The 25978-nt window shown below is 35.8% G+C and overlaps 1 protein-coding gene across 6 annotated transcripts in view; it reads left to right on the top strand.

Moving 5' to 3' along the window:
- The first annotated feature begins 582 nt into the window (after positions 1-582).
- Positions 583-25978, top strand: part of LOC107563696 (zinc finger protein 516-like) — a 41740-nt gene continuing 16344 nt past the window's right edge. For 2 of the 6 annotated variants that reach the window (XM_016248638.1, XM_016248641.1), the window contains exons 1-2: positions 583-906; positions 10786-10846. The gene's annotated coding sequence lies outside the window, so the exon portion shown is untranslated. Of the gene's footprint in view, positions 907-2895; positions 3220-10785; positions 10847-25978 lie in introns of those variants that run through there. The other 4 variants (XM_016248640.1, XM_016248639.1, XM_016248643.1 and 1 more) reach the window with 4 other exon arrangements.

The raw sequence follows: 25978 nt of genomic DNA, 5'->3' as shown, positions 1-25978 counted from the left end.
CATTAAATGCAACTATTTGAGATAAATTATATGTGAGTCAGTGACAAATAATGTCTGAGATGATAAACCTAATTTAAACCACAAGTTTTTAGAAATGTAAGACTTAATCTTGATGCACATGATGGACTAAAGGGATGACCTAACAACACAAACGACATCCAGCTTGTTGGATGAACCACTTTGATTGGGCAGTTCATACTCGAAAACAAAACCGGTTCAGAAACCGGCTAATAATAAGGATAGTAATATGAATAAATAAGGATTCAACTTTTAGTTTTTCCCAGGCTTTTTCCAGTTATCAAAAAGTAAAAAAAAAAAGGACTTAAATTGGCCTACTTCATAATTAAATTTTGTATTATTTATTTATTAATTAAGATACTTAGTATAATGAAATATGTTTTTATTACCTAGGCTAAGACAAAGAACCAGACCCAGACAAAATAAATAAAAAAGGAGCGTCACTTCCTTGACCCAATAGCCTATTTTATGTTTTTCCAAATCATTTTTATTATAACCCTAAACTGTCGGTCATCAAACATTATCACTTTGTATGCCAGCAGGCAGAGATTAAGTGCTCTGAACACCAGAGTTCTGCATCACCCAACTTTATGCTGAACAAACAATAGTCAATGAAAGAGGGAGGAACCATTGCCGCTCCAGGTGTCGCACCAAACACACGGGGCACTTCGCTGTCGATCCGTCTCGATCTGGATCCACGTCGCTCGATGTCATCACATTGTTTCCTCGATCTACAAACCTAGACGATCAGCTCGCTGTGATTCGCTATTTCAACGCTGAAGTCATTTGGAAACTGCGGGTGCCACTCAGTTTGTCATCATCTCGGAGAGTCACCTTGCGTTTGTGCCGTTGCCCCACAACTTCATTACGTCATTTTTATGTACCGAGGTAAGTTTCGAATCGAATTCTGAGAAAGAATCGATCTTAAAAACTAGATTCGCCTAATCTTTTGTCTTAATAATAGTTCGCTACTTCGAAGGGATTGGACGGGGAGATTTCGCTTGGGTTTTCTGGCGTGATGTGAATAGGCATTGTTTCAGCGTTGGTCTAATTGAGATAAGATTAGAGATCAGTCTATTGGCAACTCACTTTAAACAATAGTCGCACACTGAATGATTGTTTTCTTTAGTGTAGATAGCTGTACATAAAGCCTATGGTGTCGCACTCATACAGTAGCCTATATAACCGCTGCCATAACCCATTCTGTTTGTCCATGCGCTATTTTTAGGAAGTTTCTCTTCTGACGAGCTTTAACCATCTGTATAGGGACGGAAATCCGAAGGAGTTTTATGATTCCGAATCCTCCTGACTTTTTCATAATTCCACTAACAAGCTTTTTTGGTTGGCTACTTCTGAGGAAGAAATGTTTGGAAACAATAAATTCTTCTCGTAGGCTATACTGCACTCAGCAGTCTGTTGCTGATGAGATCGAGGAAATCAGTTCAGATTTCTGCATAAAATGTAGCCAATAACAAATCAGAAATAACAACACATTTCTGGCAAAGGGTGTGTTTACTCAGACTTTTAATGAGTTTTCACAGACTTTTTAAAGTGGGGGCAATCCAGACGGTGTCTCTTGTATAAAATATGAAACAAGCAAAACTAAGGGTAACAATTGATTGTTTCAAATTTTTTTACCTATATAAAATATAATGATCGCAACTGTAAGTATTTGTGGTTTAGGTAAAACGAGGCAGATTAAAGTGCTTTTGATTCACTAAAAAGAACTGGCTCATAAGAGTCATTCGTTTGGGAATCATACCACACTGGTTAGGCCTACTCTGTATGCTTTTAATTTACTATAAAGAACAGGCTCATAAGAGAGTCGTTCGTATAGTGATCGAGTTGTCCAGTGTTGCCAATTTAGCTACTTTGTAGCTAGATTTAGTGACTTCCCCGCCCCTTTTGAGACTTTTTTTTCTCAAAAGTTTAGGGACAAATATAGCAACTTCTTGGACAAACCTTATCTAAGTTCTCATCTTGCCCAAAGATCTACGTTCATCTTTATATAGATCAGTGAATTTGCCATTGTGATGTCATCTAGTGACATTTAGCTACCAGTTTTAGCTACTTTCAATTGAAAGCAGTTGGCAACATTGGCCTATGTTTTTGATTCATTATAAAAAAAGCTGCTGTTTGTTTCGCGATGTACATATTCAGTATGTTGGTATAAACAACACTTAACACAGTCAGACCAGCGGTGTTCCACGAATACACGTCAAAAATCGACTGGCGTGAAAATCATTCTGTTCCGTAATTGTTAAATGGAACCCATTCTTAAGCACCGGTTCTCGTTTCCCAACTTTATTCCCAACTCTAATGTTAACAGCTTTTGAGCTGGCATGCAGAGGTGTCTTGTATATTTTAACTTAACTTTAAGGTGTCTTTAACGCCAAATGTAGCCTATTTACTTTAATGTGTTCTTGACAATGCAGATATAATGACCAGCATATTTTATTCACTCTTTACTTCTGTTAATTTAACAACAGCCGCGTCATGAATTTTACATCGCGTACAAATGCATTTTTGTTCTAATTGTTAATATTTTAACTATAAACCCAAAACTCATCCAGGCTCAGGGAAACAGCACATTTAAATAGGCCTAATAAACTTGTTGATGCAGAGCAACACATGATCCATCACTGAAAACCAATTATTTTAGATGGAAAAAACATGCTATGCAATTAGCATTAAATTAGGTTATCAACTATCATCCATCATCCTATTGATTTTTTTCAACATGATTATTTAAAAAAATCTCCTACATATCTATTATTAGACATTTTCCCGATTTTTAAAAAATAGGCCTACAATACAAAATAGCAATCCGTGGCTTCGGATTGTCTTAAATCTAAACCCTTACTTTGAGAGCTATTACAGTCTAGGGCGGGGTTTTGGTGCTTGACTTTTTTTTTGTTTTGTTCAGTTTTTTTTCCCTCTCCTCTCCCTGAAAGCTTGTCGGATGCTTGTCAGTTCGCATTTAGCTTACCATTATCAAAGCTCAAAGCCTTTAGAGGACGACGGACTGCGATTTACAGGGAATTTTTGGATAACGGTCCTGTTGAATTGGGATCGTACCTATGCGGAGATAAGGAATATGTGAATGAAGCATTTGAAAAGCAGCAGAGGATGTTTGTGCTTCCTAAAGAATGTGCAAGACTGATCTTCCACATGAGGACACTTAATAAATAAAAACATATGGTAAGACATTTTACAGTTATAAAACGTAATCAAACTAATTGGTATGTATACTAATTATAGTATGTTTTGATTATACAGTATTTGATTCTGTAGTATACTTTGATTAGTAAACAACTATGTCCAGTTTCTAAACTATGTCTAAAGTTGAGAAACTAGTTATAATCCCAAGGGTTTTATTAGAGGGTTTAATTGCTACTAGCTCCTGCTCTTTAAGTTTACATATAAGGAAGGTTACTTATTTATTGTGCTCACTAGTTTGGATACAAACTGTTTAACTGGTTTTGGTGGTGTTTGATAATGATAATGAGGAGAATGAAGGGGAGGAGGGTGATATGTGTATGCATTGTCATTATCACGACTGTCATGGTGCCAAAGAACATCTGCTCATGTGAAGCTGAAAGTTCATGTGACGATCAAATAAGTTGAGGGAGGTTTTGTGGTAAATGACACAACAGGCATATGAAGGGCTCTCTTGTTGTATTATTAGGTGAATTTGCTGGCCTAAGGGCTGTTGGGGGGGGGGGGCTGCTGCTGGGATGGTGTCAGCACACTAGTTAATACCCCTTTGCTTTGTGATGAGGGGTCTGTTTCTGACTAAAATGACTTTGAATGGGATCAATAGTTTGAGCTTTCTTTTGTCTGTAGGAGTGTGTGCCTATTAGCTTCACTGTTTTACATATATTGTGATAGTAGGTTTCATGTGGGTATACTGCACATGTAAAATACAGTAAAGAAATACATACTCAAAGTAACAACTGCATACTTTACTGTGTTTACTAACTTCTTAGTTGTCAAGAGGCAGCCACAGATTAAAAAAAGATGACACTGAACACTACAGTTATTCTAGTGTTCTGCCGATAGACAAAAACCTTAACCTTGCAGCAGTGGTGGGAAATATTTGCATGGGCCTTTGCTAAAGTCACTTCCCGTTTATGTGCAGCTGGTTACTGTGCTCAGCCTCAATGAAGCAGGTTGTTTACACGGCTTCGGTTCATGCACTACACACCTTTTGACAGTGCAAATCAAACAAACTCCAGCATGTTCATTCGGGAATGAGTGAGTGGGTGTTGTACTGCTTGTTTGAGTTGTGAAGAGACCTAAGTCAAGTCACCTTTATTTATATAGCGCTTTTAACAATACAGATTGTGTCAAAGCAACTGAACAGCATTAATTAGGAAAATAGTGTGTCAATAATGCAGAATGACATAAGCAACCTATGAACTGTGACTGTTCTGAGATGCAAGGAAAAGTGATAAGATGTTCTGTGCTTGTTTTGTTCTCCATCTGAAAAGGGCCAGGGGGCTTGGGTTCAAACATTTAAATGTCGAAAGATGTGGGATTTTCGGATTTCAAGACTTCAAGGCAATCCTTTTCTGTGAATGAGAATGCAATGACGAGCTTTTTTTTTAAAAAAAGTAAATGTTTACGACACTCCTTAAAATAAAGGTTCTTTATTAGCATTTATGGTTCCATGAAGAACCTTTAACATCCATGGAACCTTATCATTGGACAAAAGGTTCATTATATTGGAAAAAGATTAGATTATTAAAATGTTCTTCACCTTAACACTTCTATGGCATAGCTGCAAAACTACACCATTTGGAACCTTTATTATTAAGGGTGCAACGGAACTTTTCTGTTGCATAAAAGGTCATTTCTAATTAAAAAACGTTCTCTGGATTATTAAAATGCTCTTTATATTAAGAAAAAAAATGGTTCTTTAAAGAACTGTTCACAGAAAGTTTCTTTGGACTTGATGGTTCTTCTATCGCATTGCTACAGAAACCCCCTTTTGGATATTTTTAAGAGTGTATCTAGAATAAGCAGCATGGTGCATATTATTTGATATCTTTACTGCTATTTATCCTCAGGGAAATATCCATACATTTTCTGAATTCTCACCATTGTGACCTTAATCCACCTTTGGTTTGAATTATGGAGAGTATGTTAAATAAAATGTGCAGTTGTTACCTTAAAGGGATAATTCACAAAAAAAAATAACGTTTTGTCATTTACTCACCTTCATGTCATTTAAACTGTCTTTTTTTCTGTAGAACATAGCTGATGTTAGGCAGAATGTCTGAGCCTCGCTTTTCCATACAATAAAAGTGAAAGGGGACTGAGGGTACTAAAAAAACGACCAAAATCTAAAACTACTAAAAAAGCATTGTAAAAGTAGACACATGACTTGTGCACTATATTCCAAGTCATCTAAAACTATACATTAGCTTTGGTTGATGAAAAGACTTTTGGTCACCATTCACTTTCATTGTATGGAAAAGAGCAGCTTGGATATTCTGCTATAATTTATTTAAAGTGATAGTCCGAAATTAAAAAATTCTGTCATTAGTTACTCCCCCTCATGTCATTCAAAACCTGTATGACTGACTTTGGTGGAGAATGGGAGCTGAAACTGTTTGGTTATCAATGCTCTTCTCAAGATCTATTAAAGGGTTCATGAACTGCCTTTTTTTATTATTTTGTAAAGTTCTCTGAGGTCTACTTATAATGTTATTAAGATTTTTACATCAAAAAACACCATAATTTAGAAGTAATAGGCTATTTTTCTTTCCTGTTTTGACCCCCCTCATCAGAACGCTCTGTTTGAATAGACGTGGTGGATTGTAGACTCTGTAGTAAACACCCACTGCTATGATTAGCTAATAGTTGTGTATGTTTGACAGCCTACATCCTTCATAGATGGATCCAGTCGGCACAGCATCGTCTTTTAGTTTCAATCCTTCTGAAAATCCTGCATCGAATTGTGCCTTGTTTGTAAACGAATCCATGGTGAAATGAAGTGAATGAAGGACCAAGTTCTTACTGATGTGGGCTGCGTTTCTAAAAAGCATCGTAAGCCTAAGTTAATCGTAGCTCCATTGGTTTCAATGGGTCTACGATGTACTTAAGCTTACGATGCTTTTGGGAAACGCAGCTGTTATCAGTAAGATCTTCATTAAAAATAAAGTTCATCCACTCTTTCCTAATGTTAGGATCAGAAGGAAGGCAATGCACAACGCATTGTCTTCGGAGCCATCTTTATCGTTTGGTTTCTGCATAGACCTGCGTTTGTCTCTCGTTATTTGCCCACTACATGCGTGAATCGGTGGGCGGGGCTAAACAGGCAGTGATGTAGAAGCAGGCGTTGATCTTCCTCTGCGGAGGCGGGGTTTAACCACACTATTACATCATAAAGTGGCACATTCCATAACCTGTCGTTTTGGCAGATTGGCTTCAATATAAGCTGTTTTTAGACTAACGAGAAAGTTTTGAGTTCTGAAACTTACAGGATGTTTTTATAGTACCATGATCTCTTATGTCAAAAGGTCCAGGGAATTTTGATTTCTCCGTTCATGTCCCCTTTAATGTCATTGCATTATATAGTACATATTAAGCCAAGTGCATATATTTATTTTAAAATAAATGCACTTTTAAAAGCACTTCAAGCTAAATATTCATAAAATAATTATTTGGACATGTTCAGGTTGCCTTAATTAAAAAAAAATACAAAGGAAAACTTTAGCATCATTTGTTTTCCCACTTGGTTTGTAAAATGCAATCAAATGAATATATTTTGAAATATATTTATTTGTCCAATTTTCATATATAGTATAAATAATATGGAATTAAATAAAAATAAATTAAATAGTGATTAATAGTTCTTAAATGAATACATTTTATTTTATTTATTTATTTAACAAATATTTATTTATTTATTATTAAAAAAGGTCATTCCACTTCATATTAGAGTAATTATATTTTTAATTGTGTTTTCATTTATGGCATTATGGCCTCAACTGGCATAGCAAGGTAAACTAGCTGTACTTGTTTTTCTGGAGCGTTTAAGTGAGAATACATGTCCTAATATGCCTGTGTGTTGTTTTATATGTACACAAACAAATACTATCTGTATTAGTATTTGTAAATAAATATATATATATATATATATATATACACACAAATAATACTCTAAACCAGAAGTTATTTAAATGATTACAGATCCCTTATTTTTTTAATTTAGTAATGCTGACTGATCAGCATCACCCAGCAGCATAGTGGGAAAAACAGGCTGGTGATGTCATTACTGTAAATTGCTCGCAGTAATACGAACAAATGTGTTTTGAGCATAAAAACAGTTTTGGAATTATTGTATCCAGAATTTGGTGTGTATAATGCCCTGTGTCTGGTGGAGGGCTTGGCACATGGGTGAGCTGGCAGCAGCGGGCAGAGAGAGCTAAGCAGGGCACAGCTTTGGCACTAGAGAGCACAACAAGTGATGGCAGTGTGTATCTTCCTGTCCAACGTTCCAACAGGGACAGGTTGATACTGTATACTGCACACATCCTGGTTTTTGACCATGACCTCACTGCCATCATGTCCAGCATATAGTTAGAAGAGTTTTTCTGAACCATTGCCAGAGCCTTTGTCCTTTTAAAGGGATGGATTACTCAAAAATCAGAGAGAGAGAGATTTGAAACGGCTTCAGACGGTGTTCCAGGAGTTATACTTACATTTAGTCATTTAGCAGACGCTTTTATCCAAAGTGACTTACAAAATATTTCATTGCAAGATCGTTGCAGGAGTGACAGCAAACATTTGTTCCACTTTTACTCATCATAAAGCATTTTGCTGAGTCATATCTGAGCCACAGAGGACTTATGTTTTGGATTAATGTTTTTGTTTTTTGTTGTGTGCATATACCATTCAAAAAGGTCAGTACTTTTTTTTTTTTTTTTTTTTTTAGAATTTAATACTTTTATTCAGCAAGGCTACATTAAATTTATCAAAAGTGACAGTAAGGACATTTAAAATATTACAAAAGATTTTTACTTCAAGTAAATGCTTAACTTTTGAACTTTCTATTCATAAAATAGTTCTGAAAAAAGTCCACAAAAATATTTATTAGTACAACTGTTTTCAACATTCATAATAATAATAAATGTTTCTTGAGCAGCAAATCATGATTTCTGAATAATCATGTGACACTGAAGACTGGAGTAATGACTGTTGAAAATTCAGATTTGCCATCACAGGAATAAATTATGTAAATATATATTAAATTGGAAAATAGTTATTTAAAAATTAATAATATTTCACAAAATAAATGTTTTTGCTGTCATTTTTTTCAAACTTCTTACCAACCCCAAACCTTTGATCTTACTGACCCTAAACATTTGAATGTGTAATTAGTGTAATTCTTCTTTTTGTGTGAACTGCCCCGTTTATGTGTGCCTTAGCCTCATTGCAGCATAAACAACCATATTAAACTAAGACCAGACCTTTCCAGACTATAGCAATGCTGAAAGACTGATCATATGATACCATGAAAGGCCAAATTAGACTAGACCATACCGAACCAAACCTGGTTAAACCAGATCATGTTATACAATTAGAACATAATACTTCTCCAAACCTCAGCACATCATCCATATCAATGCCACACTAGACCAAACCGACTATACTACACTAAGAACCAGACCAAAGCGCTTTATGATACTTTATTCAGTAGTGCATAATCACACAATGTCTAACAAATGTTCCATTTGAGATTATAGAAACAAGTCATTGTTGCCTTTGGCTGGAAACCACACAAACAGTTGTGGCGACTCCACCCTTAAACAGAACTGAAACGGCTCTTTTTCTCTTGAGCTTGTAATGCAAACCAATGAAAACCCAATCTGACTGATAAAGTCACAAGACATTTTAATAACAGTTTCACGAGTAGTTTATATTGTGCTTCTGGCTTGGATTCATTTTGTAAACTGTTTAGGTCAGATTCTTCTATCTAAACTTGACTTGCTTGTTTTGTTTTAGTTGTTTACTCTCGTGTTACTATTAGTGACATGGCCATAACCATCATAACTAACCTCAATGTTTAGATTAGTGATCAACACTGCTGTATTCGATCAAAAGGGTGCTTCTACTAAATACTGAGCAAAGGGTCTGAATATTTAGGACCATGTGATATTTCAGTTTTTCTTTTTTAATAAATCTGCAAAAATGTCAACAATTCTGTGTTTTTCTGTCAATATGGGGTGCTGTGTGTACATTAATGAGGAAAAAAAATTAACTTAAATGATATTAGCAAATGGCTGCAATTTAACAAAGAGTGGAAAATGTAAGGGGGTCTGAATACTTTCCGTACCCACTGTATATAGTTGATTCTTAAAATGATAGTTCACCCAGAAATGAAAATTCTGTCATAATTTACTCACTCTTCTGCTGATCTAAACTTGTATGCATTTTTTATCTTTTTGTTGAACCCACAAGAAGATAATTTGAAAAAAGGTAGCTGTTATTTTTTAATCTATAAAACAACATCAGACCCATTGACTTTCACTGTCTGTGCAAAAATAGCTGTAACATTCTTCAAATTATCTTTTGTTTTCAGCAGAAGTAATAAAGTCGTAGTTGCAATCTTTGGTTGAAGGAAAACATCAACAAGCTGTGCAGTTCTTCACTTGATTTATGGAAAGTTTAAACTTCAGCAAAGACAAACATTCGGCTGGTCTGGGATTTGCATTTCACGATCAGACACTTTTTTTAATTTATTTTTGAGGGCACTTAAACTGATTACTTAAAAATGACATTTTATAAGACCGCAAGCAAATGTCCTACCGTATCATACGCTATACAGTACTGTACCGTAGTTCTATATATGACATTAAACTGCACTATCATACACTATATCTAATAGCTGTTGCTATTTAAAGCACAGCTATTACTAAGTCAGTAGAACCTTATCAGAGGGTTGTTTGAGTAACTGAGGTATTTGTATACGAGTATCATATTCTTTGTTCACTGATCTGATTTCAAGGATTCCATGTTCTGTCAAAGCAGTGGTGAATTTGCTCTTCTCTTTACGCAGTTCTCCCCTCTGTATTTTAGAAACTTGCTAATAGTGTCTCGTCTCTCTGGAGATGTCCCTGTTGTGCTTTTTCCTGTGGACTGATTGCATGTGGATTTCATCTAATTGGATCCTGAGGATGTCAAGGCCTTGCTGCTGTAAATTATTCAGAGTCTGGTTTGTCTGTAAAACAACATGTAGAAAAGCACAGCACGTTATGTCTTCTGTATACTTTGTATTTAATGCAGCTAAATATTAGATGTCGCTTTGACTGATCGTTGCTTTAAAAATACATGCATGCATACATTATTTTGAAAGGAACGTGATTGTATGGGGAAGGGCAAGTATGTCTTGGTCATATGGGTGGCCAGTGAGTTGTATGAATGATATTACATTGTTTCTTGCACATTTCGCAACACTTTCAAGGTGGAACGTCCAGTGAGTGGTGCTAAAATGGTTTTCAGTTTTATCCAAAACCGATCATTAAGAATGTGACCCACTGGTTGTTCTACGTATTACAGCAATTCGAAAATAATATTTCCAGTGAGTGGTGCTGAAAGGTTTATGCTCTATCACTTTTGAAAATAGCACCATCTACACTAAATTCTACCCTAAACCTAACCGATAGTGTTAACAAATGAAAACATGAGACAAATGCTGAGGCAACCACACCATTTTATCTTACATCTACAAGTCGATTTGTTTTTTATGTTTCACAGGACTTGCACCCAAGTGTTCTACAAGTGGAGTTCTACAACAGCAAGTGCAGTGTTGTACCAGGTGAGCTACCGAGCAAGTTTACTATTTCAGAAAAGCCATACATGTGGAGCTGGTTATGCGATACAAACATTGAAATGTGTTAGTTTTCAAATCATGCACTAAAAGTGTTTTGAAGTCATAACATAGTGCTGTGCAACGAAAGGCACAAAAATAAGTGTTCATTAATCGATAATCTACCCCTGTAATCACAATTTGTGTGAACAAGAATGAAAAGTCATTGGTGTTTTAGTACCACTAGTGTTCATTTCAACTGGAAACTGCAGTGAATTGTATGTATAGGTACATTTTTGTGCATGTGGCTGGAAATATTAGCAAATTTCAGCTTCCCCAACAGCTTTTCCTCTGAGAAATAGCTCAGAGATTATTAATAGCTCAAGCTCAAGGGAATTCATTTATTGAGAAAATAAAGCTAGCATTCAGTGCCAAACCTCTCTTATCCAATACAGTGCAACACTTCTGTTCAAATTACTCAAGTTGTTGAAGTCTGAGTTTCTAGTAAATTTTTGCAAGTGCATGCTTGTATTTCCAGTATCACAAGAAGGCCTTCAGTAAACTAGTTTTTTAAAAACCTCTCTTGTGAGTAGAGCTATTGCAAACTGTTGTTTGTAGGGAGATACAATAACAAATTCAGTCTAACAAATTCTTTTGGTTTATGAATATTTATGAAGCTTTATGAGCTAACAATTTGCAGCATTTATTTTGTACAGCATTTTACATAGACATTTTTAACATTAAAGTTTATACTTTTAGTTAATGCATTAACTAATAGTAGTATGTTTATGTAGCATTGTTATTTATTGAAACCTAGAGCACTGAATCTAAAGAACTGACAGAAGTATTATACTCATAATTCCTTGACAAGCCTTCTAAGTCTTAACCCTCGTCACATGATGCACTGTATATATATATATATATATATATATATATAATTAATCTCAGCAGTCAGTGCTGCTTGTCCCCTAAAGGCAAAACTCTTTTACAACCGTTTTTTTTTTGGTATCACAGCAAGTGATAGTAGCACTTCTCTCACACTTCACCAAGTCTGTTTAAAGAGGTTCAGGGAGATCAGCTGAATGAAGACTGTGGTCTGAAGAAGGATGCTGGCAGCTTTAGTTCACTTCCTTTGGGGTGACTGGGATTAAAGGGTGTAATCCACCTCGTTTTGGCACCAGACGTCCAGCTGGACTGACCTCAAATCCCAGAGATCCCAATATAACAGATCGCTCGGTGAGGGGTGCGCTCAACACCATTTTGATCAGACGAGAGTCAAAATGTTAAATGTTATAACCTTGTAATTATAATATTTTGTAATATAATATTAATAATATTATATAAAAATTTTTTGGTTCAAATATGATAATAGTAACTTTTATAAATTTAACCTATGAATGTATCAAGACAATTAAGACAAGTTAAAAAAGGTCCCACTTAGGGCTGCACGATAAATCGAAATGGAATCGAGATCACTATTCGACAGAAGCTGCAATTGCCTTGCGTATCTTTCAGTGAAGCATGGTTCTGTGATCAGCAGTAAATCTCTATCCAAAGGCAAAAGGGCGCTCTTGCACTGAAACTCCAAATACGCCTCGCAGAAAAAACCCAGGAAATCACTGCAGCTGAATAAATAGAAGATTCAACTGCTTTCATTGATTCAACGTGACTAATAAACACACGACTACTGCAATATACGGTTTATCAGAGTTATTATTATAATTTTCATTAAAATAAAGTATATTTATAATGCACTGTTTAAATACTATGAAATATGTTGCGTGCCTTATTCTGTGTAAGAAGCCACATCATCTCACAGAAGGATTTATTTCAAACATTCGACTGACGTTATGAAGTTAGTTTGGAGTAAAAATATGTTATTATATGTGGTATTTTCACATGCTTTCAGATGGAGCAGCATTTACTTCACAGAGCTGTAGTTCACTGAGAAGCTATGCAAACAGCTGTCATTATCGCGAACGATTTCTTCGATTTCATAATCGCGCAATAAAATCGTCTGTGATTGTTTTGTTTGTTTTTTTTTTGCGTAACTTGTCAGTGAACTACGGCTATGTGTAGTAAATTCTGCTCCATCTGAAAGCACGTGATGATGATTTCCTGCTGATTACAGAACCGGCTTTACTAACAAAATGCACATAACAATCGCATTCGATTAATCGTGCAACCCTAGTACCACTTTAGGTGTCGTTTAATAAAACTAGACTAGAGAGAGACTTTCCTGTTTATTTACGAGCGGTCAATAACACTGAGTGTATTGCCTCTGATTTCTCACAGATTGTGTTGTATATTTGTCAGCGAGAGTGAAGCTTTTCTCTGGAGGGTGTGAGTTGGGCGTCCTCTCTGCCGATCCATCAAAATTCCAGCTATTGTTGTGCTCCAGTGGTTGCTCTATAAACAGGAAGTGAGGCCTCTCATCAGAGCAAAGGCTTCCTGCTGTAATGACACCACACATGCATACATGTGCTCTCATTCCCTCTGGTTACATGTATACTAACACACACACACACATAACCACACCAGCCTCCTCCTCCCACCACCTCGCACACACATAAATGCACACATACCAGATGGGAGATGGGTGTGACGGGGGAGTTTCATTAAAAAGAGACAGATCTTCTCTTACCAGAACATGAACACGCAAAAGAAGAACAGAGAAGAGGGAGGGAAAAAGAGCGATTGAGATGGCTTTCATGGTGTTAGATTACCTGCCCTCCTCTGAACTAACCAGAGTGAGAGAAACCAGCCATTTTAAGAAACTTGAGCTTGTTCAGAGACCGTGACGATGACCTTAAAGCATAGATTCATATTCTTTAATGTATTAACCCCCGATGCATAAAATTAATACTGTAATAAAAAAAACATGCTTAATGGTTATTTTTACTTCCAGTAATAAATAAAAAATATATATATATTTTCTTTTATTTGGTTATTTATTTTTAATATTCATAAAGGATTCACAAAAGAGAACAGAAACTTTCTTAATAGTTCTTTGTGCTACAAACCAAGTATTAGATTATGTCCACTGCAATAGATGATAATTCTACTTGGTGCATCACCACTTTCGTCCTATTTTGAATTTATGTTGTCATAAATTAAAAAATAAACACAATGTTTTTCATATAAAATTATGGGGTCACAAAGGTAGTTTTGAAGTAAGATCACACTCTGAATGGTCAAAAATGGCTATTAAATATCAGTTAAATGCTGTGGACATCGTGCACCAGAGCTTTAAGGTTTATTGCACTTTATAGGAGAAAGATCTGCTCCAGGTATTTCTTTGACAATGTAAATATCACTATTACTATTGCTCAAACATGGGCCTCTAACCTAGAGTATTCACCTTTATTTCAGCCACAGACTGAATAATAGCTCAAATAGTGCTCAATAACTTTTCTATACTCAGATGTACGATTTTCACCTTCTAGAAAAAGCGACAGACTCATTTAGGAAGCAGAAAGTTATAGACTTGGGGGACAGTTCTTTTGACTTGAATGGGTAAGCAACCACCTAGCAACAGCCCAAAACACCTTAGCAACCTGACACCCTAGCAACCAACCACAAAACTGTACAGCTGCATCATGGTGGCTTACCCCCCTGCACAGGCAAGTGCCACTCACATTTTCAGAAAATATTCACATCTTCAGAAAATATTAAAAGCGTATTTACATACGTCTTTAAATACTTGCCTCTTCTCAGGGTTCTGGTATAATAAACAGTATTTGCAGGGTGAGAGTTATCGCGGTGTGAACTCAATATTAATAAATAAACAGCTGGAGAGACAATACTTTTAAATTCATGAGAAAGACATCTGGCTGCCCTGCGAGCTCTAACTGAACGACCGTGATCACGTCTCTCGCCAAGGACGCAGATGTACTTATGGAGGCCAGGCGGTTCTGAGTAAGAGTGTCCCACTTGGGCTGCCATCAAGGTCAATAAAGCATACAGGCGGTGGAGGGATGAGCTGTGCTGTTTGAAAGTGTATATAATGCAAGAATTGATCGAATGTTGTGCTTATAGCCTGTTTTGGATGCTTTTTTGACAGTTTCCTGAGTAAATGATGACAGAGTTAAAATTGTGTAAACCATCCCTTTAAGAAAATGATTTTTGCTGTTCACTGCATTTTTATTAGGACTCTGCCAAATATGGGTCAAATCTAAAAGCATGAGCAGCATGATCATCTGGTGATGGTCTGGCAACCCGAAGCCAGGCACTTAACCCTGAGTTTCCCCAGGGGGCTACACAGAAGCCCCTACAGTCAAAAATCACTCACCCTCTGGTTATGAACCCAGTGAAGAGGTTTAGGTTGCTTTGTGCCATAACATATGCTGTACGTAAGATGAAACATTGACATGGTTTACAGAGTTTTGAATTGAACTCAAAGAATGACCCACATTAGCAGCCTTTGTTTTGTTCCATATTTATTCTGTTTTACCTTCATTTGTTGAGAAAGTGTGTGCAAAAAAGAGGGTGAATGAGAGACAAAAAAGAGAGCGGGAAAGAGAGTCTGAGCTGGCCTTACCATGATAATCTAATCCCTGTTCAGAGAGCTTTTTTTTTTTTAGAGAGCAAGTTAATGCCTTCAGATTATAGTTCAGCTCTAGACCACGCCAACCAACACCACACAAGTGTATCTGCAAGCCACTTGCTGTCACAACATCAATTCTACAGTCATCCATCTTCAATAGAAAAACATTGTGTAAAGGCTTTAGTTAATTAAAACTAAACCCATAAAAAATAATTTTTTGTTACTTGACATAAAATGCACATTAACTGAAATAAAAGCTAATTTTGTTTCAGCATAATTTTCATTTAATTTAACTTGAACTTGACTAGACATGATTTGTGATGTATCTTTGCCACTTTGGAGCTTGACGGACCCAGTGAGAGTCATCATTCGCTTTCATTCTTTTGAAAAGAATGGCCAGTATTCTTCAAAATACAATTTTTGTCTATCATTATAAATTACATGAATGTGAGTAAATGATGACAGATTTTTCATATTTAGATTAAAATACTAAATATGTCTGTTTATTTTATTTTATCAAATCAATGTGTGGTTTTGTTTTCCTGTGAATTTTATTGCTGTTTGAAACGATTAAATCATGATAGATTGCATTTAAATCAAATAGAGTAGATGGATCTTCTCTGTTTGAGTGTGTATGTGTGTTTCTTGGACAAGCTGTGTGGCCACATAGGTGTTATGTCATACTGCCATCAGGAGTGCTGCAGAGGCTCGGGCAGATATTACATAAGCATTACTGCTAGTGTCCCTCTCTCATCTCTCTATCATGCGCACACACACACATAAATACATGCACACTTGCATGCTTTGGCTTCCACCCAAAAACAAAACACACATATAAACACACCTGTAGAAAAAATTTCCCTTTATCCCAAAACATTTACATTGCAATTCGCCACTTTGACGGATCTGCATGAATTTATAATACAATCGTCTTTGTTTAAAAATAAAAAGCAGAAAGTTATAAGTACAAAAAAAAAAAGGTAAATCAAAATGATCATTCTACTAAACATTTACATTGGTGTTCCACTTATAAGAAAGAAAGTCATACAGGTTTGGAATGACTTGAGGGTGAGTAGATAAAACAAAAAATAACATTTTATTTTTGTCATTTTTATATAGAGGAGTATTTTTAAGTAAAGGAGTGATCATGGGATCCTAATGAAATTAAGATTTATTTACGCATGTATGTATGTATTTATTTATTTATGAGGTTATTGAATAATAAGTAACTGAAATGTGAGGTAATCTGAATAAATTTACATTCAGAAAAAAAGAAACCTTTGGGAGTTTTAGTTTATTGTATGTGTGTTTCTTGGACAAGCTGTGTGGCCACATAGGTGTTATGTCATACTGCCATCAGGAGTGCTGCAGAGGCTCGGGCAGATATTACATAAGCATTACTGCTAGTGTCCCTCTCTCATCTCTCTATCATGCGCACACACACACATAAATACATGCACACTTGCATGCTTTGGCTTCCACCCAAAAACAAAACACACATATAAACACACCTGTAGAAAAAATTTCCCTTTATCCCAAAACATTTACATTGCAATTCGCCACTTTGACGGATCTGCATGAATTTATAATACAATCGTCTTTGTTTAAAAATAAAAAGCAGAAAGTTATAAGTACAAAAAAAAAAAGGTAAATCAAAATGATCATTCTACTAAACATTTACATTGGTGTTCCACTTATAAGAAAGAAAGTCATACAGGTTTGGAATGACTTGAGGGTGAGTAGATAAAACAAAAAATAACATTTTATTTTTGTCATTTTTATATAGAGGAGTATTTTTAAGTAAAGGAGTGATCATGGGATCCTAATGAAATTAAGATTTATTTACGCATATATGTATGTATTTATTTATTTATGAGGTTATTGAATAATAAGTAACTGAAATGTGAGGTAATCTGAATAAATTTACATTCAGAAAAAAAGAAACCTTTGGGAGTTTTAGTTTATCAAAAAGGATCTTATTTGATCATTATTTCACTTGACTTGATTCTTAATTGATTCTTTTAGCATTTTAGAGTAAGATTTTTTTGACACGATATTTTAATTCATTCACAGATTTTTGACTGTTGTAAGTCTTGTTGAAACTAAATCTGAGATTTAAGCTTAACTGTAAAACAAGTGAGAGAACCTGCCAGTGAAACAAGAGAAATATTTTCCTAATAGAAGATTATTTCTCTGATGTTCACATTTTTTTAAAAGTTGTAATGCAAATTTGTTGCATTAAATTTTAAATATATATGTATATTGTTTTAAAGGTATTTTTAGTATTTTATTTTTATTTTTTACGACAAACATTAATGTAGGTTAAAAATAGGTATAATTTCTACGAATTTGGGTTGAACAAACATTCTGCACCATTACACGGTTTAATCACAAGTTTGAAGTTGCTGGAGTTGCTTATCAGAAAGTGTCAGATTTTTTTTAATCAAACCTAAACCCTTTCCAGTGGTATCATCATTCAGGATTTCCAGATTCTTTGGTCAGTAGTGCTCAATAACTTTTCTATACTCAGATGTACGATTTTCACCTTCTAGAAAAAGCGACAGACTCATTTAGGAAGCAGAAAGTTATAGACTTGGGGGACAGTTCTTTTGACTTGAATGGGTAAGCAACCACCTAGCAACAGCCCAAAACACCTTAGCAACCTGACACCCTAGCAACCAACCACAAAACTGTACAGCTGCATCATGGTGGCTTACCCCCCTGCACAGGCAAGTGCCACTCACATTTTCAGAAAATATTCACATCTTCAGAAAATATTAAAAGCGTATTTACATACGTCTTTAAATACTTGCCTCTTCTCAGGGTTCTGGTATAATAAACAGTATTTGCAGGGTGAGAGTTATCGCGGTGTGAACTCAATATTAATAAATAAACAGCTGGAGAGACAATACTTTTAAATTCATGAGAAAGACATCTGGCTGCCCTGCGAGCTCTAACTGAACGACCGTGATCACGTCTCTCGCCAAGGACGCAGATGTACTTATGGAGGCCAGGCGGTTCTGAGTAAGAGTGTCCCACTTGGGCTGCCATCAAGGTCAATAAAGCATACAGGCGGTGGAGGGATGAGCTGTGCTGTTTGAAAGTGTATATAATGCAAGAATTGATCGAATGTTGTGCTTATAGCCTGTTTTGGATGCTTTTTTGACAGTTTCCTGAGTAAATGATGACAGAGTTAAAATTGTGTAAACCATCCCTTTAAGAAAATGATTTTTGCTGTTCACTGCATTTTTATTAGGACTCTGCCAAATATGGGTCAAATCTAAAAGCATGAGCAGCATGATCATCTGGTGATGGTCTGGCAACCCGAAGCCAGGCACTTAACCCTGAGTTTCCCCAGGGGGCTACACAGAAGCCCCTACAGTCAAAAATCACTCACCCTCTGGTTATGAACCCAGTGAAGAGGTTTAGGTTGCTTTGTGCCATAACATATGCTGTACGTAAGATGAAACATTGACATGGTTTACAGAGTTTTGAATTGAACTCAAAGAATGACCCACATTAGCAGCCTTTGTTTTGTTCCATATTTATTCTGTTTTACCTTCATTTGTTGAGAAAGTGTGTGCAAAAAAGAGGGTGAATGAGAGACAAAAAAGAGAGCGGGAAAGAGAGTCTGAGCTGGCCTTACCATGATAATCTAATCCCTGTTCAGAGAGCTTTTTTTTTTTTAGAGAGCAAGTTAATGCCTTCAGATTATAGTTCAGCTCTAGACCACGCCAACCAACACCACACAAGTGTATCTGCAAGCCACTTGCTGTCACAACATCAATTCTACAGTCATCCATCTTCAATAGAAAAACATTGTGTAAAGGCTTTAGTTAATTAAAACTAAACCCATAAAAAATAATTTTTTGTTACTTGACATAAAATGCACATTAACTGAAATAAAAGCTAATTTTGTTTCAGCATAATTTTCATTTAATTTAACTTGAACTTGACTAGACATGATTTGTGATGTATCTTTGCCACTTTGGAGCTTGACGGACCCAGTGAGAGTCATCATTCGCTTTCATTCTTTTGAAAAGAATGGCCAGTATTCTTCAAAATACAATTTTTGTCTATCATTATAAATTACATGAATGTGAGTAAATGATGACAGATTTTTCATATTTAGATTAAAATACTAAATATGTCTGTTTATTTTATTTTATCAAATCAATGTGTGGTTTTGTTTTCCTGTGAATTTTATTGCTGTTTGAAACGATTAAATCATGATAGATTGCATTTAAATCAAATAGAGTAGATGGATCTTCTCTGTTTGAGTGTGTATGTGTGTTTCTTGGACAAGCTGTGTGGCCACATAGGTGTTATGTCATACTGCCATCAGGAGTGCTGCAGAGGCTCGGGCAGATATTACATAAGCATTACTGCTAGTGTCCCTCTCTCATCTCTCTATCATGCGCACACACACACATAAATACATGCACACTTGCATGCTTTGGCTTCCACCCAAAAACAAAACACACATATAAACACACCTGTAGAAAAAATTTCCCTTTATCCCAAAACATTTACATTGCAATTCGCCACTTTGACGGATCTGCATGAATTTATAATACAATCGTCTTTGTTTAAAAATAAAAAGCAGAAAGTTATAAGTACAAAAAAAAAAAGGTAAATCAAAATGATCATTCTACTAAACATTTACATTGGTGTTCCACTTATAAGAAAGAAAGTCATACAGGTTTGGAATGACTTGAGGGTGAGTAGATAAAACAAAAAATAACATTTTATTTTTGTCATTTTTATATAGAGGAGTATTTTTAAGTAAAGGAGTGATCATGGGATCCTAATGAAATTAAGATTTATTTACGCATATATGTATGTATTTATTTATTTATGAGGTTATTGAATAATAAGTAACTGAAATGTGAGGTAATCTGAATAAATTTACATTCAGAAAAAAAGAAACCTTGGGAGTTTTAGTTTATCAAAAAGGATCTTATTTGATCATTATTTCACTTGACTTGATTCTTAATTGATTCTTTTAGCATTTTAGAGTAAGATTTTTTTGACACGATATTTTAATTCATTCACAGATTTTTGACTGTTGTAAGTCTTGTTGAAACTAAATCTGAGATTTAAGCTTAACTGTAAAACAAGTGAGAGAACCTGCCAGTGAAACAAGAGAAATATTTTCCTAATAGAAGATTATTTCTCTGATTTGTTGCTCATTTTAAATATATATGTATATTGTTTTAAAGGTATTTTTAGTATTTTATTTTTATTTTTTACGACAGTAATTCATTCACAGATTTTTGACTGTTGTAAGTCTTGTTGAAACTAAATCTGAGATTTAAGCTTAACTGTAAAACAAGTGAGAGAACCTGCCAGTGAAACAAGAGAAATATTTTCCTAATAGAAGATTATTTCTCTGATGTTCACATTTTTTTAAAAGTTGTAATGCAAATTTGTTGCATTAAATTTTAAATATATATGTATATTGTTTTAAAGGTATTTTTAGTATTTTATTTTTATTTTTTACGACAAACATTAATGTAGGTTAAAAATAGGTATAATTTCTACGAATTTGGGTTGAACAAACATTCTGCACCATTACACGGTTTAATCACAAGTTTGAAGTTGCTGGAGTTGCTTATCAGAAAGTGTCAGATTTTTTTTAATCAAACCTAAACCCTTTCCAGTGGTATCATCATTCAGGATTTCCAGATTCTTTGGTCAGTCATCAAGCACACTAGCAGGAAAATAATCCCTCGCTTTATTGCTTGTGTAACCGTGTTCTGGCTTTAGGGAGTGGCGTTCTGTAGTGACTGCGCTGGGAGGTTGTGGAGCCCTCGCACATCTGCAATCTCTACTGGAGAAACACTCATCTGATAATACTGATCTCCAACCAATCTGAGGCCATTATCATACAATTATGAGCTATGAATTCTGACTGAGCTTGGAAGAAGAACTACTGCTTTGTGAAGAAGTCATTTCAGCGGAGTAATCTCATCAGCAGATGAGCGTCACACGTCAGTAACACACACATTGTACTGCACTGTTGGTTCTTGGTGTGAGATCGACATCAGCAGTGGCAGTGCAGGTTGTTTGAAAAGCTACAACCCCTCTTGGTCGGCCTCTCATGGTATTTTAGGATTTATCAAACACACACACTGACATGCAACATGTTTGTTTGGCACGGATGCAACAATTAACATATGTGCACAGTGCACACACACATACCCACATAGTATTTTGGCTCAAGGTTTATGGTTCAGGCCAGGGAGTGTTAGAAAAACCATATGTGTCATGGACTTGTTTAGCTCTGTCTTTCACATGAGGATATACACACGTTTTCTCTTTCTCTCCCACACACACACACACACACTGGCTCAGAGCAGAGGAGTAGTGTCCAGAGCATGGGGCGTTTGTGCTGAGCTGGACTAGCCGTCAGGTTGAATAAGCGAGCAGACAGTTGATTCGCCATAGCCATTCATCAGCCAGAGAAAAGAGAGGAGGGGAAAGAATGGAGCTCTCGCTCAGGGCTGTGTCTCTCAGATATGGGCCGTGTATGTGCTGCTGTTTCTTTCCACTGAAAGCTGGCTGTCTTTGTGTGTGTTTTTATGCTTGGCACATGTGTTTATGCTTGTGTGTCGGTGGTGTGTAAACAGCGGATCCTGCTTTTAAATGCACTCATAAAGATGTGATTTCATTTTTGTGAAGAATTTTCTCAAGCATATGGCTGCTTATCAATCATTGATAATTTAATTATGATTTAATTACTTCAGCAGTAGTATGTCACAGAAAAAGAACAATACTAAGGATAAATTAAAGTTTTGCCTTAGCAGATATGTTCCTATGCTTAATGTGGTAACATCTAAATTAATTGTTTTTATTTGAAGTAAAAAAAAAAGTAAAAAGTGAGATTCATATTTACACTTCTGTTTAAATGTTTGGTGTAGGCCTGGGCGATAAAACGGTATCGATATTTATCGACGGTACACCTTCAATAACGATATAAAAAATGTTTGTTATAGGCACGTGCTAAGAGTGACGCAGACAGCACACACAAACACGAACACATGCTGAATTGAGTGCAGTGCCTGCCTGTGATGAGGAGATTGTGAATAAAAAAAAAAATTATATTAGGCGAATTTAAAATAAACATTTGCATTTGAATGTTAGGAGTGCGTCAGGGAGCGTCATCAGTGGCGCACGATATGTGGTGATAATGATGTAAGTGATGTTGTTGCATTTTAATGTTTTGTTAGTCTAGTCCACGAGATGTGCCACCGCTGTGTTGTGCATTCAAAATATTAGAGAAATATAGAAGCTCAATGTGGAGAAGATCTTGAATGGGTTAAAACCGAAACCAAGCCATTCACACAGAATGCATATTCAGTGCATTTTTAGACGGACAGATATGACTGCTGCACTCGCATCACACAATATGTAGCCATGCAAAGTTAAAACCGTTTAAACTTTTTTAGAAAACACGTAGTGAATTTGTGGAGGTTTATTCCCTTTTACTGCATCTCTTATGTTTTTAAATGCAATCTGCGTGATGGGCGATTCGGCTCTTTGTATTAAGCAATGCATGAATACATGATGCTGTTTTGTTCATAATTGTTTATGCAATTTATGAAATTATATTTGATTTATGAGTTAATTTAGACGTAATACAGATTTTTTTTAATAGACCTTTATTTCCTTGCGTTGACAATTTAAATGTGTGGCATTATTTTGCTCATTGTGCCCTCCTGTGATATTATATTTGTTGTTTGTCTCAATAAATTGGGTTAATTTAAAAATACAGTGGTTAAATAAAAAAAAAAATTCTATTGCTCTTTGTTTTAAAAAAGGTTATAAAAAATTTCAATAATTATCGATACCGAACGATATGAAACATTATATCGTTGATACATTTTTTAAGCTATGTCGCCCAGCCCTAGTTTGGGGTCAGCATTTTTTTTTTTAATATATATATATATATTAATACTTTAATGGGATGCTTTTTGGATGCACTACACAATCCAAAGAGACAGTAAATACATTTGTAATGTCACAAAATATATCTATTAAAAGTAAATGTCGTTCTTTTGAACTTTTTATTCATCAAAGAATCCTGAAAAATGCTTCATGGTTTCAACCAAAATATTAAGCAGCACAAATGTTTTCAACATTCACAATAAGAAGAAATGTTTCTTAAGCACCAAATCAGCATATTAGAATGATTTCTGAAGAATCATGTGACACTGAAGACTGGAGTAATGGCTGCTGAAAATTCAGCTTTGCCATAACAGGAATAAATTATATTTTAAAATTATATTCACTAACACTGTTATTTTAAATTGTAGTAATATTTCACAATGTTACTGTTTTACTGTATTTTTGATCATGGGCATGAAATATCAAACAATCTTATCAACCCGAAACCTGTGAGCAAAACTAGTGTATTTTATTATTAAATTTAATGTTATTTTGTTTATTATATTGTTCATTTCATTTTTCACTCCAAAACTAAAATTTTTAATTGAAAAGAAATAGGAATGTTTTAGAAATCATTACACAAAAAGTGATTATTGGCGTTTGACCATTTCCTGATCACTACTTTTATACGTCACTGTGAAAATAAAAACATAAGGCTTTGAAATGCCGAAAAGTAAGTGAGGGTGACTAAATAATGATACAATTTTTGAGTGAACTGTTCCTTTAAGAGGACTGAATCACTAATCACTAACTATTTATAAGGTGCTTACTTTGTACAGTGTATATAATGGCAAATGTGTTGTAAGAGTTGAGGCAGGGCGCAGATGTGTCAGAAGAAGGTTCCTCAGGAATCTCAAATGAACGGTGGCTGTATCCCAACTGTGGAAACCACTAGAATCACACACGCCTATCATAACCACTGTCAGCAACCATAACTAGTGGACAGGGACGCAGTCTCTATAGGGGATGCGTATTTTTGAAGAACTCGAGTTGTAAATCTTGTTTTATGCCTATGTAACGTGGACAGGCTACAGTTAAGCAGTGTTCATTGTGTCTTCATTTCAGAAACACTGCAGAACAAAGGAGCCCTTCACCCTGTGCAAGTCCATAACTAGTGGACAGGGACGCAGTCTCTATAGGGGATGCGTATTTTTGAAGAACTCGAGTTGTCAATCTTGTTTTATGCCTATGTAACGTGGACAGGCTACAGTTAAGCAGTGTTCATTGTGTCTTCATTTCAGAAACTGCAGAACAAAGGAGCCCTTCACCCTGTGCAAGCTGTATCACTTAGCTTTACATTTCAGCTGAATGGAAACATTTGTGCCCGTTCTCCGGTCAGTTTTTATCGTATGACCACATCTGTACTCACATTCCTCATTACACAGACTTTAACTTTGCTAGACTTGACATTTCGTGTAGCATGTCCAACCAAGCCTGTTTCTTCTTGGCTCCTCTCGTTCCTCAGTTTCAAACCTGGGGGAATTACATCTCTGGAACACACCAGAATATTTTTCGTAATTTAACATGATGTTAGCCTCAGCACCTGCTATTGTGCTTGCAGTCGTAAACTTGTGCCAGGGCCCCCCTTTTATTTCAGCCGTAATCAGCAGTTGAGGGTACCAGGCAGGATCTACTCCAAGATGGGACCGGGAGGGACTTCCCTTTGTCTTCCCCAACCAGACATGCTTCAGACAGGCCTCTAGCGTAGGATGGACCCTTGCATCCAACAATGGCCGCGTTGGACTCCCCGCAGCTCAGAGGAGGTACAGACATGAGCTATTGTGAGAGTTCTGGTGTGAGAGGCACAATGCAATTGTAGTTTGAGGGGATTTGAGATCCACCAAATTGTTAGTAAGATAGGAAGACTGTAGAGACAATATGTTCCTAAAGGAGTTTCGCAGTAATGATGGATAACACAAGTGAGTTTCATCATTGGTAATTGTGATTTTGAATAAAAACAAAATACCATTTGCACATTGAGTGGAAATTCAAAATGGATGTTAATTCATACCAACGTTTTGTTTTGTTACATTATGCTTGTTTTAGGACAGATTTTGCATTAACAATCTCACTGGTTGCAATCTTAAGGAAAAACAAGTGATTAATCTGCTGTCTGTCACATCACAATGAGAACAAAAGACAATCAAGCTCTTCTATCTTTTTTTGTCAGCATTGATGCCTGTTAGTGGTTTGGTTACTGTCTCTGTGCATTTGGACAAAATGCACAATTTGGTTTAGGATTTGAGTGCACACGCGCGTACTGACACACACACACACACACACACACCGCTCAATTTGAAAAATGCACTGATCCTGCATTGATGGAGCTACAAGATGAGATGAACTGTCTGGGGATAAGTAGGTCAGCAGAGCTGAGGTAAGCCCTCCGAGAACAGCCATGTTTCAATAATAACTCCATTGCTGACGTGTGTATATATATGTGTGTGTGTTTGTGTATTGTTTGTCCTTACACATCTCCCAAACCTCTTGGTATCATAGTTACAGCGATTTAATGCTCAGCTCATTGGTTTGCCAAACAGCAAAACACTATTCATTACCAGCTCAGCATGTTCAGTTCAGTTATTATGTGGTTAAGCACCTCATCCATTCCATTGTCGCAGAGGCTACACTGTTTACACGCTACC

Source organism: Sinocyclocheilus grahami, unplaced genomic scaffold, assembly GCF_001515645.1.
Source record: "Sinocyclocheilus grahami isolate Dianchi unplaced genomic scaffold, SAMN03320097.WGS_v1.1 scaffold887.1, whole genome shotgun sequence".
In the NCBI taxonomy this organism is placed as follows: Eukaryota; Metazoa; Chordata; class Actinopteri; order Cypriniformes; family Cyprinidae; genus Sinocyclocheilus; species Sinocyclocheilus grahami.
Note: the sequence above shows the minus strand (reverse complement) of the source record. Positions and strands in the feature narration are given on the sequence as shown.